Source organism: Lepisma saccharinum, chromosome 10 (assembly GCF_977018435.1).
Source record: "Lepisma saccharinum chromosome 10, izLepSacc3.1, whole genome shotgun sequence".
Classification (NCBI taxonomy): domain Eukaryota; kingdom Metazoa; phylum Arthropoda; class Insecta; order Zygentoma; family Lepismatidae; genus Lepisma; species Lepisma saccharinum.
In genome coordinates this window covers 60,826,314-60,843,200 of record NC_139238.1, presented here as the reverse complement: position 1 = coordinate 60,843,200, position 16,887 = coordinate 60,826,314, and the positions used below count along the sequence as shown (strand labels likewise).

General features: G+C 39.3%; 1 protein-coding gene across 5 annotated transcripts in view; it reads right to left on the bottom strand.

Moving 5' to 3' along the window:
• The window catches only part of LOC145993918 (sodium-coupled monocarboxylate transporter 2-like), a 386,054-nt gene that overhangs the window by 279,817 nt on the left and 89,350 nt on the right, over positions 1-16,887 (bottom strand). Inside the window, exon 1 of one of the 5 annotated variants that reach the window (XM_083129841.1) lies at positions 9,605-9,650. The exons of the other annotated variants lie outside the window; for them this stretch is intronic. The gene's annotated coding sequence lies outside the window, so the exon portion shown is untranslated. Of the gene's footprint in view, positions 1-9,604; positions 9,651-16,887 lie in introns of those variants that run through there. 5 annotated transcript variants of the gene reach the window in all.

The window sequence follows — 16,887 nt, the reverse complement described above, 5'->3', positions numbered from 1 at the left end:
ACGAGTTCCGACCTGGATAAAGGTGTCACTGGATCTCTCGTCCTCGTATTTACTATTTGCCTGAATGTGCAGAACAATGACGTACAATGAGAAGAATTGAAATTCATAAGAATTATCCCGAAAGTTCATTTAGATGTCAAAATCTCGGTCGTTTGCTACAAAACGTTGTTTCCAGAGTGAACTAAAATTTGACATTTTGATGCCTTCCGAAAATGTTACAGTACAAGACAGGTGCCCTTTACACTTGAGCGCTTGATATAAGTATGCATTTCTTGGCTTTGGTTTTTATTAAGCACTGGTTTTATTTAATGTGTGATTTATTCATGTCTAAACGACTTTTTTCATTAAATTAAAAGCCGACCCACGTGGCGGAGTGGTTAGAACATCGCGCTACGATGCCAGGGGTCTTGGGTTCGAATCCCGGCTTGGGCATGGATGTTTGTGAGTGTCCATTCATCAATTTCATCATATCATCACTCATCCCCATCTTCGCAAATTAGTCAAAAGTGGTACAAAAAGCAAAGTAAAATAAAGCAAATCAATGAATCAATTAATCATTAAATTAAAAGAGCTTTGCAATTATTTCCTTATGAGACGAACACGATTAGCAATAATGCTAGCACAGATAGGAATAATTTTCAAATAAATTGTAATAACATTACAGTCTGCGTGTTCGAAGCGAGGTAGCAAACACATCATGTTTACATTTGTTCGTTCGTGGATTTCCCCTATTCATCCGCGGAGATTTTTGTTTCTTTTCAGTATAGAGGTTTGCCTGCTTTTTATAACGAACTCGATTCGCAATAGCGCTAGTTCACAATTTTCTAATAAATCAATTGTAATAACGTTACAGTCCGCGTGTTCGAAACGAGGCAGCAAACACATCATGTTTACATTTGCTCGTTCGTGGATTTCCCCTATCTCACGTGTTCCTTGCAATTGTTGATATTGCATGATACACGAAACACTCAGTGGTGATGTGGTAATCACACTCGCTACGGCGCCAGGTGTCTCGGGTTTAAATCCTGGCCTAGACATTGGTGTCATTTGTTATTTCAGCATATCATCCTCATCTTCGCGATTAGTTATAGATGGCAGAAAAGCTAATTAAAATAAAGGAAATCAATCAATCAATTATGGAGATATTTTAGAATGAGTAATCTTGAATTTCAGTCTGCCCATTATTTGTCTTGGTGAGTTTATAAATATTATCAATGCTTCTTACAACATCGCAAGTATCATTAATGTTTTGAATTTTGCTCGGGCAAGACTCCCAAGTTGTTGTTTTCAAGTCGTCTCTCTTAACGAAGAACGCTAGTGGCAACCCTGCCACGCGCCCCTTGTAGTTATGTCAGAGCAAGCTTTTGCTGTGTTGGGTTGTATATGTACAGGATAGATTTTAAGCGCTTATAGCGCAGAAACTAAGCGCTTTCGAGGTAAACTTTATAGGGAAAAGTTCCTTGTTTTTATGATATCTACCAGCACCCAAGCGTTGTTGAAAGCGTTTTGCGACACCCTGTATAATAAAAGACCATCACAACGAAATCCTCAAGGGCCGATTCTATGAAGAAGAACTTAGCAAAACTAAACAGCCTGACACATATCTCATAGAAAAAGTCATCTGCAAAAAAGGCAACAAGCTACTGGTCAAATGGCTAGGTCATCCGGAAAACAGCTAGATCAAAGCAGACAAAGTGATACTATGAACACCTGGGATGTTATAAAGCCACTACCAGAGCCCGAACAGCAGACTAAGAAAAATGGCAATCTGCTACCTGATAATATTCGTTGTCTTATTCTTGGGCCGTCGGGTTGCGGTAAGACTACGCTACTGGTTGATAATTTTTTACTGGCACCTAACTGGTTAGACTGGAAAAACAGGCACTTGTACGTCTTTTCTAAGAGCTTAGAACAATTAAAATATCAGCAGCTGATGAAGCTATACGATGGACTGGATATAGCCACTTTTGAATCAGATGTTAAGCCACTCGATGACTGTCTCGATAATTCTGTTGTTGTGTTTGATGACATAATATTAGATATTAAAACGAGGTTCGAAATTTTTTTACACAGGGGCGGCACAAAGAGATAGATTGCTTCTACCAGTAGCAGACCTTTTCTAAAATACCGAAGCAGCTGATCCGAGACAACAGCAATTTCATATGTGCGTTTCGTCAAGATCATACTAACCTCAAACACATACATGACGAGTATGTAGGTACAGACTTAAGCTACAACGATTTTTCTAAGTTTTGTGGTAGGTGCTAGAACCAGGACAGCTACGGGTTTGTCACAATCGATATGACAAGGAAGCCCAATAGTGGTAAATATAGGAGTAAAATCAATGATTTTCTAGATGTAGAGACGTATATAAACAGCCATGAAACGACCAATCGTTGACGATCTTAAATTAAGAGACTATCTTGTAAAACCGAGGTTTTTATGAACAACACAAGAGCACAGAACAGCCTATTATTGATACTATTAGTGAACTGGGTAAAAATATCAAAACTGTTACTGAGCAGAACCAAAATTTGATCACAGAGCTTGTGCCGGTAGCTGCTCGGAACATATTAGATTATCCAATCACCCCCTTTCTAGTATTCATACACCTAGTCCTGTTCGTCCTCGAAGAATCGAAGCTAGTCAGGATCCTATTGAATTGGGCCTTCTTGCTGAAAAATATTTAAGCACACCTAAAGGCAACAAAGACGAGGTCTTCTGTTTATATGCTGACACAGAGCGTGACGGTATCATTATACATAAAATTGGCAATTTTAGGGTAACGTTTATGGGCGATGATCTGATTGTATATTCAGAATCTCATCTTGGAGAAAGAGGCGGTTTTGTTAAGTGTCCTGGAACACCTGGATTGTGGGAACTGATGACTCGTAAACGGCCTGACGACTATACAGATCAAGACTATGAGTACTAAAAAGAAATACTAATAAAATCAGATGCCCTGTACCAAAACAACGACCCTACACAAAAAAGAGTCAAGTCTAGCAGTGGAGCAAAATACAACAACTTAATCAAGCCTATATGGACACAGATCAAAACAGGTAGCGGGATCAAACAGTACAGCACCCTGCCTAAAGAATTCGTCTGGGTTGACGATGTAAGAAAGTTAATAGATAGGCTGCTCGTCATAGCTGGCGAAGACAATGCCGGTAACCACAACTTTTACAACGAAAAAGTCGGAATTATGGATATGATAGCCACCAAATTGTCTAATTTTATAGTCAACGACACTAAGGGGATTGGATATCTTATAAAAATTATTAATACTCTACCGCCTAAATTTTGGAATATGTCTGAGGGTCGGGAGCTGGTTAATGACATCATAAACAAGCTGCCATTTGAGCTACACATACCAGGCTATCAGTATTGTGGACCCGGTACCAAACTAGACCATAGACTAAACAGAGGGGATCCTGGTGTTAATCCCCTAGATGCTGCTTGTAGAGACCATGACATAGCATACAACACACATACCGATCTTGACAAGCGACATGTGGCAGACAAAAAATTAGAAGAGTCTACATTCGGTAGATTAGTAAGCAGAGATGCTTCTTTGGGTGAAAAAATAGGAGCATTAGGGACCACCATAGCTATGAACACCAAACAAAAACTAGGGTGGGGGTTGTAACAAACTAAATAAACTGGCCCAGCAATAAGTGTTACGACTTAAATTGAAACCACTTAATTAAGCTATATAATCCCAGAATATATATATATATATATAAACCTATGATGAAGGCCAAGGGTGTTATGTATCAGATACCTTATGCAGGTCTTAAATCTCTTGGTACTATCGATAGTCTTCTAACCAAAAAGCAGCGCAAAAAGAAAATCTCTTGTCTTGTCAAAGGGCATGGTATGAAGTTGTTACTTACTACCCCCAATTAAAAAAATTACAGCAACCCAGTAAAATATCACATGTAGGTGGCTTTATATTTAGTATCCCGGCTATCTTAGCAGCACTCTGTGCAGTTGATAGCTTAGCAGGGGGATCGGCTGCCATAGTAAAAACAGTAATAGATGCCAAGAAGAGTGAGGCCGAATTAGCTGAACAAAGGCGCCATAATCTGGCCATAGAAAAACAAGGCAAAGCTATTAAAAAAGTCATAAATATGTTTTTAAAAAAACAAGCGCCGCTTACCAACCAAGAATCACTGGGCATCAAAGATTTTAGAGGTGTATATATGTCTGATTCTTTACCAAAACAACTGCTCAAAAAAGAGTGTGGCATAGTCAATTTGGATAGCTACAAAAATCAGGGCACACACTGGATCTGCTATCTTAAATATTCAAACAACGAGGCGTTTGTGTTCGATTCGTTTGGGGGGATTCTACCTAATAATGTAGTAAAATATCTAAAATCTCATAATCTGTATTACAATGAAGATCGTATTCAAAATTTTGAAGATATTAATTGTGGACATCTGTGTTTATCTGTTCTTAGATATGTGTCCCAAATAAATAAACCATGAATATAAGATTTTTAAAAGGCCCTGTGTTATCTAAAACATCATGGGCATATTCCATCTGACCAGCCAGAATTCAATCTTAAAACTCAAACTACATGATGATATTATGTATCCCAAATCAATAGCTCTTAGAGCATTCTACGGCATGTACTTGATCCTAATATTACACACCATAACAACACAATCACAGTTGGGGATCAAAAAATTGTCATCACTCCAGGGCAGTATAATATATCTACTTTAAATGCTCAGTTACATAGTGGTGTTGTCTTAACTGAAAATTCTGTCACTCACAGAGTAGAGATTGTGTCTGCTTCAGAGACAGTGGATCTGGGTACTATAGCAGAGCTATTAGGCTTCCAGAACAACACAAAACTTGAACCAGCCATCAAACACACTGCTGTTAATATACCTAAATTCTTGGCCATAAAGACTCTGAATATTCATTGTAATGTTGCCGAGGGTATGATCACCAAATGAGATGGCATAGGCACTCACAAACAAACTGGCATCATCGCAACATTCAAACCTAACTCTGAATTCATGGAGCCAATCATCTACACCCCATCACCAACATTATATTTTCCTGTGTGCCATAATAGAATCAACTACATTGAGTTGGTGATCACTAACGAAAAAGAAGAATTAGTTGATTTTGCCGGAGCCACAACAACCGCCATCATAGAGATTAATATATAATTAAAATACATACTAAAAAATGGAGCATATCAAAAGCTACGAGCTACAGTCGTTCCCTCCGAACCGTAGGACCTTTGCCAATTTGAATCAGCCCAACACAGAGATTGAGGTTGACCTTGACGTAGGGGATGGCTTTATACACCCCCATAGAGCAGACCTATATATCAAGTTTGATGTTGTCAAGCTCGATGGCACAGATTATTCTGTTAACTCAAATATAAAACTAGTAGACAATTTTGTACCACATCTGTTTTCTCAAATCGAGATCCGAAAGCATGGTGTTGTCATAAACAGAGTAGACTATCCTGGTATTACCTCTACAGCTTTGGCCACACTGAATTTATCCAAGACCGAGGCCTCGTACTACAAAATCGGTGGATTTGAGGCTGGCGATAAAATAATAACTAAGAGCCACACTGTACTGTTTCCGATGCGCCTGTTGCCAGAATTCTTTTCAGATTACAAAGACATTATGTGGAAGGGTGGATTAAGAATCACATTTCGAAGAGCCGCCAATGATAATAATACTTTGATGCGGTACAGTACATTAAACTCTACTGGTGCAACTCTGCCTTATACCCTACCTGACGAAGGCAAATGTGTTATTCAGACTATAGAGCTAAGAATCCCGGTTGTTGAATACGAAGCCAGTTATGCTCTTAAATACAAAGCAGATATACTAAAAAATCCACAGGTGCCTTTACAATTTTATATATATATGTGTGTCCAGAAGCCAGCCACTGGTAGCTATTACGAATTCCATGCTACGAATTCATTTTCTAGTATACAATATGACATGCCAGATTTTGTGGTGGTGCTGTTTCAGACTCGTCGAGACAACAACCAGCAACAAAATTCAAGTAATTTCGATAACTGCAATATCAATAACATATATCTCAAAAACGGCAGAAACGAGGTCTTTCCTTGAGAAAACTATAATTTAGACATGTCAAAGGATGATTTTCTTAAATTATACGAGGCCTACACAGCATACAAAAGAGTCACTACTGGCAATACCGACATGTATTACTCACCCGATGAATTCAAAGCACAGAGACCGATGTTTGTCATCAACACCTCAAAACGCAAGCAGGTTGTAGTTAATGACAGGACAAACATTAAAATAATCTGTGAATTCCATGATACACCACCTGCCGACACCATATGCAGTGTTATTCTTATAGGTCAGAAATCATATGTTTATGATATAAGAAACGAAAGAGTTACAGAGCAATTCTAGAAAGCCTCTGCATAATGCATTGTCTTAGTACTAGATATACAAGTTGAGCCTGGTACGCAATTAAAATATTCGGGTTAACACATTAATACTCTGAACTGACTATAACTCCATTAAGCCTTGTTTCCATGATTATGAAAAACTAAATATGCTGACCAAGGCAGTAATTTATTTTATTATAAAACATAAACTAACGTAACGTTTCAACCTTCTAGCAAGGTCTTCTTCAGACTCTGTATCAAGTACAAAAGTAACCAGATACAACAAGAAGGGTAATATATATACACAAACATTACTCCCTCCAGACTATTTAGTTAGTTTAAATAGTCTGGAGGGAGTAATGTTTGTGTATATATATTACCCTTCTTGTTGTATCTGGTTACTTTTGTACTTGATACAGAGTCTGAAGAAGACCTTGCTAGAAGGTTGAAACGTTACGTTAGTTTATGTTTTATAATAAAATAAATTACTGCCTTGGTCAGCATATTTAGTTTTTCTGAACTGACTGTTAAGTATTTAAGCACACTTGACAGAGTATTACACTAAAGGCAATAAGCTCATATGAGCATCTTGGCTTAGTTTTAAGTGTAGCCAAACCAATGCCAAGAGGGGCAATTTTTTTACGATCGTATGGACAACAATCTGACAGATGCAGCTTTTGTAAGTGTAGCCAAATCAATCTGAGGTGGGTCATACTTTTTCAAGGCAATCCCCGAGGTCTTTTTACTAAAGTCTTGGATTAGACAGGTAGCACACTGTAGGCAATAAGCTTATATAAGCATCTTGACCTAGTTTTAAGTGTAGCCAAAACCAGTCTGAGGGAGGTCATACTTTTTGTGTCCCAGTAATAGCATAAATTATACTACTTACGCGCCTGCCATAACCACAAAACCCGCCATAGCTGTATTGTTCATCTTTACACAAATTAAATCACCACCAAATTATTACAATGCAAGAGAAGAAACACTGACTACTCTATTGCAATGCACAACGATACACTGCGGTCCTGCACTCAAGTGTTGTTGCGGGCGTATTTTCAGAAGTAGTTTTGAATTGGAAACAGTGCACTAAATGACGCGCAACATGCTCCGGCACATGTTGCGCATCATGAGTCTGGAACTTGTCAGAATGGAAATGTAGCTAAACATAAACAGAAGGCTTTCACGATTTGTCTGAATATTAAAATGATCTCTTCTTTTACACCCAAACATAAATAACTATTTTCAGATTTGAAAAGGTAACAGTGGTGTAAGGGGTGACCTTCCACGTAGTACACCCAGTCATCAACTTCATTTCACGTAGTGCACCCTGGACTGCTCTTTGCAGACGAACGAGACTCTGGCGATTGGCTCTATGGCCAGTATATTTCTCTGTTCTCCTGCTTTTTGTCATGTGTGCTGAGTGCCCCTTTACAGCCTCAGCTTTTAACCTAAGGCAGAATATTTTAATATTTCAGTTATACGACATTACAGTTATGTTACTTGTTATGGTAAGGGGCTGGACCCCGTATAACGTGGCGGGTACAAAATAGCCTAAGTGCTGACGCACCCAAAATTTTAAAAAAATGTAACAGGGAATAAAGCTTTAATAAATGAGTATAAATACGTATTTCACCATCGTTTATATTTATGTACATGTTCTTAATTTTCAAATATTGTGAAGAAATGCAGCAAAATGCTACGTATTCGATTACTAATGTGAGCCACTGTATATGTTGTTTTTATTTCATGAACAATGTATGGTCAAACAATACTTTGCAGACCTCCGTGGCGGAACGGTTAGAATTAGAATTAGAATTAGAATTTCTTTATTCATGGGCGAAGTTCAGCCAGTGGCTGCTCTACTATGTCACGTGCCAATTTCGATGACACAATGAAGGTTGCAAGGAGGAATGGTTTCTCGGAATCGACGAGAAATGGCAGCACGCTATATAAAGAGGAGCAAAGGAAATTATAAAAAACTTAGAGCGGAGAAGAGGGATTATATATATTATAGTAAATTGAGAAATATATAAAAGAAGAGTTCAAATACTATAAAAGAAATAAATAGAATGTTGTATATAGCAAATTAAAATTAAGAATATGGCCGCATATGGAACGTTTAGGAAAGTTATTAAGTAAGCGAACGAATTCAGAAATCTATCTCTTTTTATTTTTCTGACGAGGAGAACATCGTCAGTGTTTTGGTTGTTTGTCCCCGGTGGCGCTGATGTCAAATTAGACGCCCCGAAGCACTTTACGGTTGCGCTCTTTATTAGTCGCACTGGGCCATCGGCAGCGCTTGTTATTAGCGATCCTAGTTATCTCCCTTGGTTGTTGTTTGAGGAGGAGGCGCTATTGTCAGATTAGACGCTCCTAAAAATCCTCTATAGCTTTGGTTCAATTCTCTACAAGTAATGCAGCACAACGATTTGTCTATATTATTGAGAAGAGATATGGTAAAGAGAAATATTTGCGATAAATGAGAGAAATGAGACTTTTTCCAGTGGCAAAGAAGAATCGAAGAAATAAGAATTTGCTTTGGAAAGAATAAATAGAAGAATTTATCGAGAATATAAGAATATCTCGGCAGAATATAGAAGATAATAAGAATTCTGCTGAAAGAAGAAATAAGAATTGATATGAATAGAGGAAATAAGAACAGCGATGAACAAAAGGGGATGACCTTTTTTTTGTAAATAGAAGAAAGAGATTATCATAAAGAGTAGAAGAAAGAAAAAGAAGCTTTCCTATTACCATAGAGTAGATTGATAAAAGAAGAAGAAGCCTTGTTGATAGTTAAAGAAGAAGAAGCCTTTTTAATAATAATAAAAGAAGAAGCCTTTTCCATATTAAAAGAAGAAGAAGCCTTGTTGATAGTCAAAGAAGAAGAAGCCTTTTTAATAATAAAAGAAGAAGAAGCCTTTTCCATATTAAAAGAAGAAGAAGCCTTGTTGATAGTCAAAGAAGAAGAAGCCTTTTCTATAGTTAAAGAAGAAGAAGCCTTTTCGATTATACATATATAAATATATATATATATATTTCTCTGATTTTTTGCATATTTCTCAGAATATAGATCCGCATTTAATTATATCCTCTTGGCTATAAAACGCTTTCTTATTTGAAATTCTCAAATAAAGAACCTATCCCTCTGAGATTAAGATATCTGTAGCCGTGGTAAATAACATTTAAGTACGTACCTCCAAGGGGCGTAGCAACCACTTAACCCACAAGATCTAGTACACTATAACAAACAGAATACAATTACTACATAAAAATTCCATTACATTTTCACTTCTAACTATTTCAGTAATTAACACACTAAAAAGATAAAAGATAAGATAAAAATATAAAAATAAAAACAATTTTTCTCATTCACATACATCAAAATGTTCATCTTGAGTTCAAATCTGCTCATTTTTTGTTTTGATTTCAACGTAAGCGTGCTGAATCTAGTCATGTGTACTGAGGCTCTGTCCTTGCTCATGTAGAAGTATTTTTGTTACTGCCCTTTTAGAGCTGTTGTACGTCGCACACGAGGTAGCATCTGGTGGCAGCGCATTCCAACAATATGCAGAAGCAGCTTTAAAGGATGACAGGAATATGGATTTTGAGAATCTGTCCAGATTAAGTTTCTTAGAGTGTCGAGTCGTGTAGTTGTGTATGTCGTGTCTAAACTGGAGTCTGTCGTATAAGTATGTTGGTGTTTTTGTTTGCAGAATTTTGAATATGGTGCAGGGCAGATGTAGCTTTCTGCGTCGTGTCATATTCAGCCAATTAACGTCATTTATGTAAGGCAGTATGTGATCCCCTCGTTTCAAGCTAAATGCAAAACGTATACAAGAATTCTGTACTTTTTGTGCAATTTTAGCATTCTTTTTTGTTAAATTAACACCGCAAACAACGTCACAGTAATCGAAGTATACCATAAGCTTTTGAACTCTGTGACGTTACGTGGTTTTGCCAGTCAAGTTTCTCATTAAATATCACACCTAAGTTCTTAACAGTTGTGCAGTGTGGGACCCTCACATCATTAATATTAATTGATAACCCATTTATTTGAATTTTATTTAAGGCAGCGCTAGAACCAATTAATGTAAAGCAGCATTTACAGGGGTTAATTACAAGACCATTACGTTTACACCATTTATAAATAGCATCAAGGTCACGGTTCAGGAGACCAATTGCTGGTTTTGAATTTTTGGGGTCTACTGGCATCATCAGCTGCGTGTCATCTGCATAACAATGAGGTACACTGTGTCGTACATTTAGGGGTAGGTCGGCGGTGAAGAGGGAATATAGAAAAGGGCCTAGAATACTTCCTTGCGCAACCCCTGAGGGTATCGTAAGGGGAGTCGATGTAGCTCCTGAGGGAAGCGTCACCGATTGCACTCGCCCAGTAAGGTAAGACCGGAACCATTTTATTGCTCCCGGCGAAAAACCGTAGTAACTCATTTTCGAAAGGAGTAGCTGATGAGATACAAGATTAAACGCCTTGGACAAGTCAAGCAACACCAAGACTGCCGCCTTACTTTCGTTTAGCGTTTGTAAAATGCCGTCTGTTACTTTCATGAGCGCCGTTGCAGGGCTGTGGGAAGGTCGGAAACCAGACTGTACTGCAGGCAATATTTGATTTTTGCTAACAAAACTTTCTATCTGCTTGTACACTGCTTTCTCGATAACTTTTGATAAGACAGGTAATATACTAATTGGTCGTAAGTCGTTCATGTCGGTCACGTGTCGTTTCTTCGGCAAGGGCAGGATTCTAGCCTCCTTCAATGCAAGGGGAAAGGTGTTCTTATCTAAGGAGAAATTTATCAAGTGAGTCAGAGGTGAAAGAATGTGTGGAAGAATTAGCTTTATGCCGTCTGTGCCACAAGAATTGGAACGGATTTTGGACACGAGTTGTGCAATTTCTACTTCTTTGACGGGTCGAAAGAAGAAGGTGTCGCCGTTTCCAGTAAATGTAGTTGTAAGGAAGCGTTCGCACTCTTCGAGGATGAGATCGGTTTCTTGGTTAGAGGGACTGCGCTGTCAATAAAGTGGGTGTTTAACAGATGCGGATCATTTAAAAAGTGTGGGACACTCGGCTCCACCTTTCCGTAAATACCACATTTCTTTATCTCTTTCCACATTAATTTTGAATCAGGGACGTTTCTATTGACGTGGAAAGAGAGGTAGGCTTTCTTCTAGTGTCTTATAACCGACGTGGTGAAATTCCGCAGTTCTTTATAATAATCCCAATGTGACGGATTGTTCGTCAGTTTATATTTTCTAAGAGCATTATCTCTAAGTTTCATTAATAGTTTGGTATTGTCGGTTACCCACGGTACTTTTTTCTTGGTTATTCGTGCAGTACGTACAGGGGCATGCTTATCGAAAATAGTCTTAATACCATTATTAAGAAAGTTTACTTTTTGGTCAATACTCTCGAAATGCTTAATATTGTCCCAGTGAAAATGTTTAGCGTCCGTTTCAAAACTCTCCATATCGAACGATGAGTAGTTTCTGTACGAAATTATTTTGAAACGTTTGTCGGGTTTCTCAAGAAGGACCGTGATGTAAGTCAAACAATGGTCTGAATTGCTGATCGGCACCGTTACGTAAGTGGAGTGTGCAATGGATGGATCATCTACAATGATGACGTCCACTAATGTTTTAGAGGTTCTTGTGATTCTAGTGGGTTTACGAATGACTTGCGTCATGCCGAAGGTATCTACTATTGACTTGAGGAAAAGTGTTTCTGGTTTATTAGGTGATAAAAAATCGCTATTCATGTCACCGGCTACAATTAGATTATCCACAGTAGGAAACACGTGCGCAATGTAATCTTCAAGAACTGACAGCCTACTATAGGGGATATTTGGGGGTCTATATGCTGCAATTATGCCAAGTGATTTGTTATTTACTTTCAATGACGCACATAGTATTTCTATGTCGTCGCCGGGAGCAACATTTTCGCAGTCAAGCATCTGGGCATAAATGTCAGCACGACAGTAAATAACGATGCCACCGGCGCGTTTGTGGACTAGATCCTTTCGAAGTACCGTGTAGCCTTCGACGTGAAAACTGGAAGCGTCATCGTTGTCCTTCAGCCAACTTTCTGTGACGATTACTATCATATTCGCTTTCGAGAACAATGTGTCTGAACTCGTCTATTTTCCCCGAGATGGACCTCATGTTTACTGACGCGATTGTGAGGCACTGGAGGGGAGGGGTCCGGTTGGGAAGTGTCGGGGGCGACGGACAGTCGGTGAAACCGTTACCTATTTTTCTGGGGGTCAGAGGGAAAGGGCGAGTTCCAGATGCGCCGTGCGCGGGCAGGTTTACCAACTGCTTAGTTTGAGACGCAATACGACGCCACAGGTTCCGAGTTCGGAACCCAGCCTGTGCATTGTTTTCATTATTTTCTTTGTGATGTCCTTTCATCAATTTTGTCATTGCATCACCCATCCTCATCTTCGCGATTAGCCAAAAGTGACAGAAAACCAAAGTTAAATATAACAAATCAAAATCAAACATTACTTGGCATGGCAAGAATGGATAGGTTATTTTGAAGCTGCTGTTATTAAAAGCAAATTGTATGTAGCTTTCCTAGACAGAAGTTTCAAACACAGAAACTGATTGATTGGATAAGGGCTGTCGATTCCTAATCGAGCAGAAAATATATATGTTTCCATTTATTACTTACAACAATAGCAGACTGATTTCCCACTAAATCAAAGAAAACTTGCATTCACACTTACAAATTGACGTGTTGAATGACCTTAACTACAGATTTCTCTCGCTCCAATTCTGATTAATCGAACACACAACGTGGGTCATTAAATATTTCCAACTTAGGCCTACTCTCGAGTTCCTCACCTAAAAATAAATTGACTGCGAGACAAGAACTCCTCTGCAATAACTATATACCACGTTATATGCAGAGTATACGTAAGTTGAAATTCCATCATAATAATTTGAATTCTTCAAGTAGTAGCTACAAATATAATTTTTCATGCATATTTTCTTAGCAAAATATGAAGTTTCTCACTTCACAAGGATAACATATACACAGTATTTCACAAGAGTTTTTAGTTCGAGCTAGTCGTAGGTCTAATATGAATATAAACGTCATTTCAAAGTGACAGTGTAACGTACAGCTCATTGTGCTGCATAAAAGGGCGTTGCCTCTAAGGAAGTGAAAAATAAAAACAGAACTCAAGCAGGAAGTAAGGACTTACGTCACATACACTTGTCTCATCCTTGACGCGTGTGATAAAGACAAGGCCCTTCCTCCCCCCCTACTTCTTAGTCAAGGGCAAGGTTACCGTAAAGGCGACCAACAGGAAGTTGAGGTGGTTTAGTAAAAATAAACAAGGCCAAGACCTTGGCCCTGACGACAGGCCTCAAGGCATCCTAACCACAAGAAAACCTCCGTCAGGGTCAGAAAGGCCAAATGGACAGATTACGAAAATAGCCACAAGGTTGGGAGCACTAAGAGCTGGGTTGAGGACGAAGACAAGGTCGTATTGTGAATATATACTTCTTGCAAAAACGAGGTTCGGTGTCTGTGTCCTGCCGGCTTGTGTGACGACGAGAGGCCGCCCTGCCTGACGCCGCTGCTATCTTAGAGGGTAAGACCCATTTTTACTAAGTGGTCTCTCCACTTAGAACTTGTCTATTAGCTATAATCAGGATATGGCCATGAAGCTAGCAATCAGTACTTAGGTACTATAGTGTAGGTCTAAGATAATAAACATATGTCATGACACGAAACAATGCCTTTTAGTTGAAGAGTTAGTGTTAAGTTCTTAGTTATTAGGAACCCCACGCAATAGCGTTACATTTGGTGGAGGTGCGATCTCTGCTTTATTCAGCGGAGGGCCGATCCCAGTTATACCCCTTTTACCCCCCAACCCCAAAATTGGTTGTCTAGATACTTTGATTCTAGGTTCCGTGTTGTCTCTTGTGGTTTGTTGGCGGTCTTTGGTTCAAAAGTGTTATTCCTCTTTTTGTCGCTTTCTGTCGTATTGGTTCCGCTTTGGTTTGTCTTGAGGTGTCCGCTTTGCTCATTGTCCGGAATTATGTAGGTTTAATGGTTCTCACACGTCAACAGACGACTGGTGAACGCAAACCCCTGCTTACTGCCACCGTTACGTGTCCTCTCCCTGCTTGTTCGGAGGAAGCAATACATACACCGCTACCTACCGAAAGTGATATATTCGAAATGCCAGATCCTACGTCAAACTCCGCTATGTGTTCTTACGCTAGGGTTCCGTCAATCCAACCGGATATTTTTAACGCTGACCCTGGAGAAAGTATAACAGACTTTTTCAACACATATAAGAGAGTTTCTTCCATTTTAGGTTGGACCGATGCGCAAAAGGTCACATTTCTGCCTGCGTATTTAAAGAAAAGCGCGTTGGCTTACTGGGATTTGAATCGCGCCACGTTAGAAGGTCTAGAAGGGTTTCCACAGGTCGAAGAAGCATTGACTAAGGCTTTTCAACCACTTTTACCGGTCGGACAAGCTTATCTAGATTTAGCTGCAAGAAAGAAACAAACCGACGAGTCGATAGAGAATTATTTTTACGATGTGCTAAAAATGTGCAAGCGAGCAGATCCCAATATGAATGATGACGGGAAAATAAATTTTGTTTGTAATGGCTTGCCAGCACAAGACGCAGAAAGGTTAGTAACAATGAAAGCACAAACACTAGATGAATTGTTGGCTAATTTGCGACTTTTGGAACGCGCAAAACGGCAAGCAGACATCGCTTCGCGATCTTACGCACAGGTTGTCAAACGTTCAAATGACAAGCAGAAAGAATTTAACGGAAGATCGGGAAGTGAAACGAGATATGTACACACGATGGAAGAATCTCGAAACGCTGACCGTGAGAGACGAAACAACCCTCCAGTTTCAAACACACACAGAGGTTCCAATAGAGGTAGAGGTTTTTCTAATTCCTTCCGAGGTAGAGCTAATAACGGCAATAACAGTAGGAACAATGATCGAGCTTGCTACTCGTGTGGATCAAAATTTCACTATGCGCGTTTTTGTCCAAATAGGGGTTCATATCCTTCAAATGAAAGATATTCCACCAATCGAGGACGTGGATCTTTTTCAATGCAAGGCCGTGATTCTAGAGGAAATAATCATAGGAATTTCGAACGAAATCCTAACAGAGGGCCCCGAACCCCTTCCCCTTTTCCAAGAAACTCGGGAAACCCAAACGCATAACGGGGATGCGCCACAGGGGTCGCCTTCGCCCAAATAAGCAAAAACCCCTGAGAGAGCGATCGTGTCGTGCAGAAAATTGTTCTTCTTTCTCATTAGGTGACGAGAATTACAACAAAAGACCGATGATACATGTCAATATTTTTAGGAAGAAGATTCCAGCACTTATAGACACTGGTAGTACTTGTAGCCTATTACACTTTGGTATGTTACCGCGCCATCTCAAAATTTCTGCTAGGAAAACAGGTTCAGTGACATTGTCTACGTTATCAGGAGTTGCATCACGGAACACTCCAGTATGTAACTTTTATTTCTGGGTTGGACCACATAAGTTTTATATGCCATTAGCGGTTTGTGCTAATCCTTCGTTGCGAGACCGCATCATTTTAGGCGCAGACTTCTTTAATTGCTTTGTTAGATATTTGAACTCGTCCGGAGTAGTGTTACGTAAACCACAAACTTCCTTTGTACCTTATATTCGGGAAAGGCACACACCTATGGTGAATAACGAGATCCGAACCCTAGTACTGAAAGACGACCAAAGTAGAAGCACGACTAGACGATCGTCACCCGAAAAAGACTCTAAACGTATAAACACGGCATCAATAAAGGTTCCAAGCACTTTCATGCCTCCTAAGAAATTCGTCGCATTTGTTTCCGAGACTAATCGCGACCGAAACTTGCATACTGTCGTTTCAAGAACACAAAAGGAAAAGACAACGGAAGAAGCGCCGAGCGCGATTAACGATAACCTCCCTTCGGGTAGGAAGAGCACTGCTATGACATATTCCAGTGACGTAGCAGATAAGACTCTATTTGAGGAACTTCCGCACATGAACAAGGAGGAAAACAGGAAATGTTCATCCGCCACAACCAAGCTAAAAGTCTTATCTTCGCATTCGGTGGTATTGGAGCCATACGAATATTCGGAATTAACTATAACTTTTGCTACAGCTGTTCCCAACAATGAGGATTTTATCCTTGAAACGAATAATGGTCTCTATGACCAGTATCGTTGCTTAGTCCCTCGCTTGTTAATAAATTCGTACACAACGACTCATATCCCAATCATTAACATGAATCATTTTCCGGTCACTTTTCCACAGAATTATGTAATTGGTATTTTATGCAAGCCAGAAATAATCTTTCCGACCCCTTCTTCCCCTCGTCAGGATGAAATACATCATCACGTGGATGTAATAAAGGATGAAAACCTGAAAAGTTCTTTCAAATTTGAAGACAAAGAATTCAACGTTG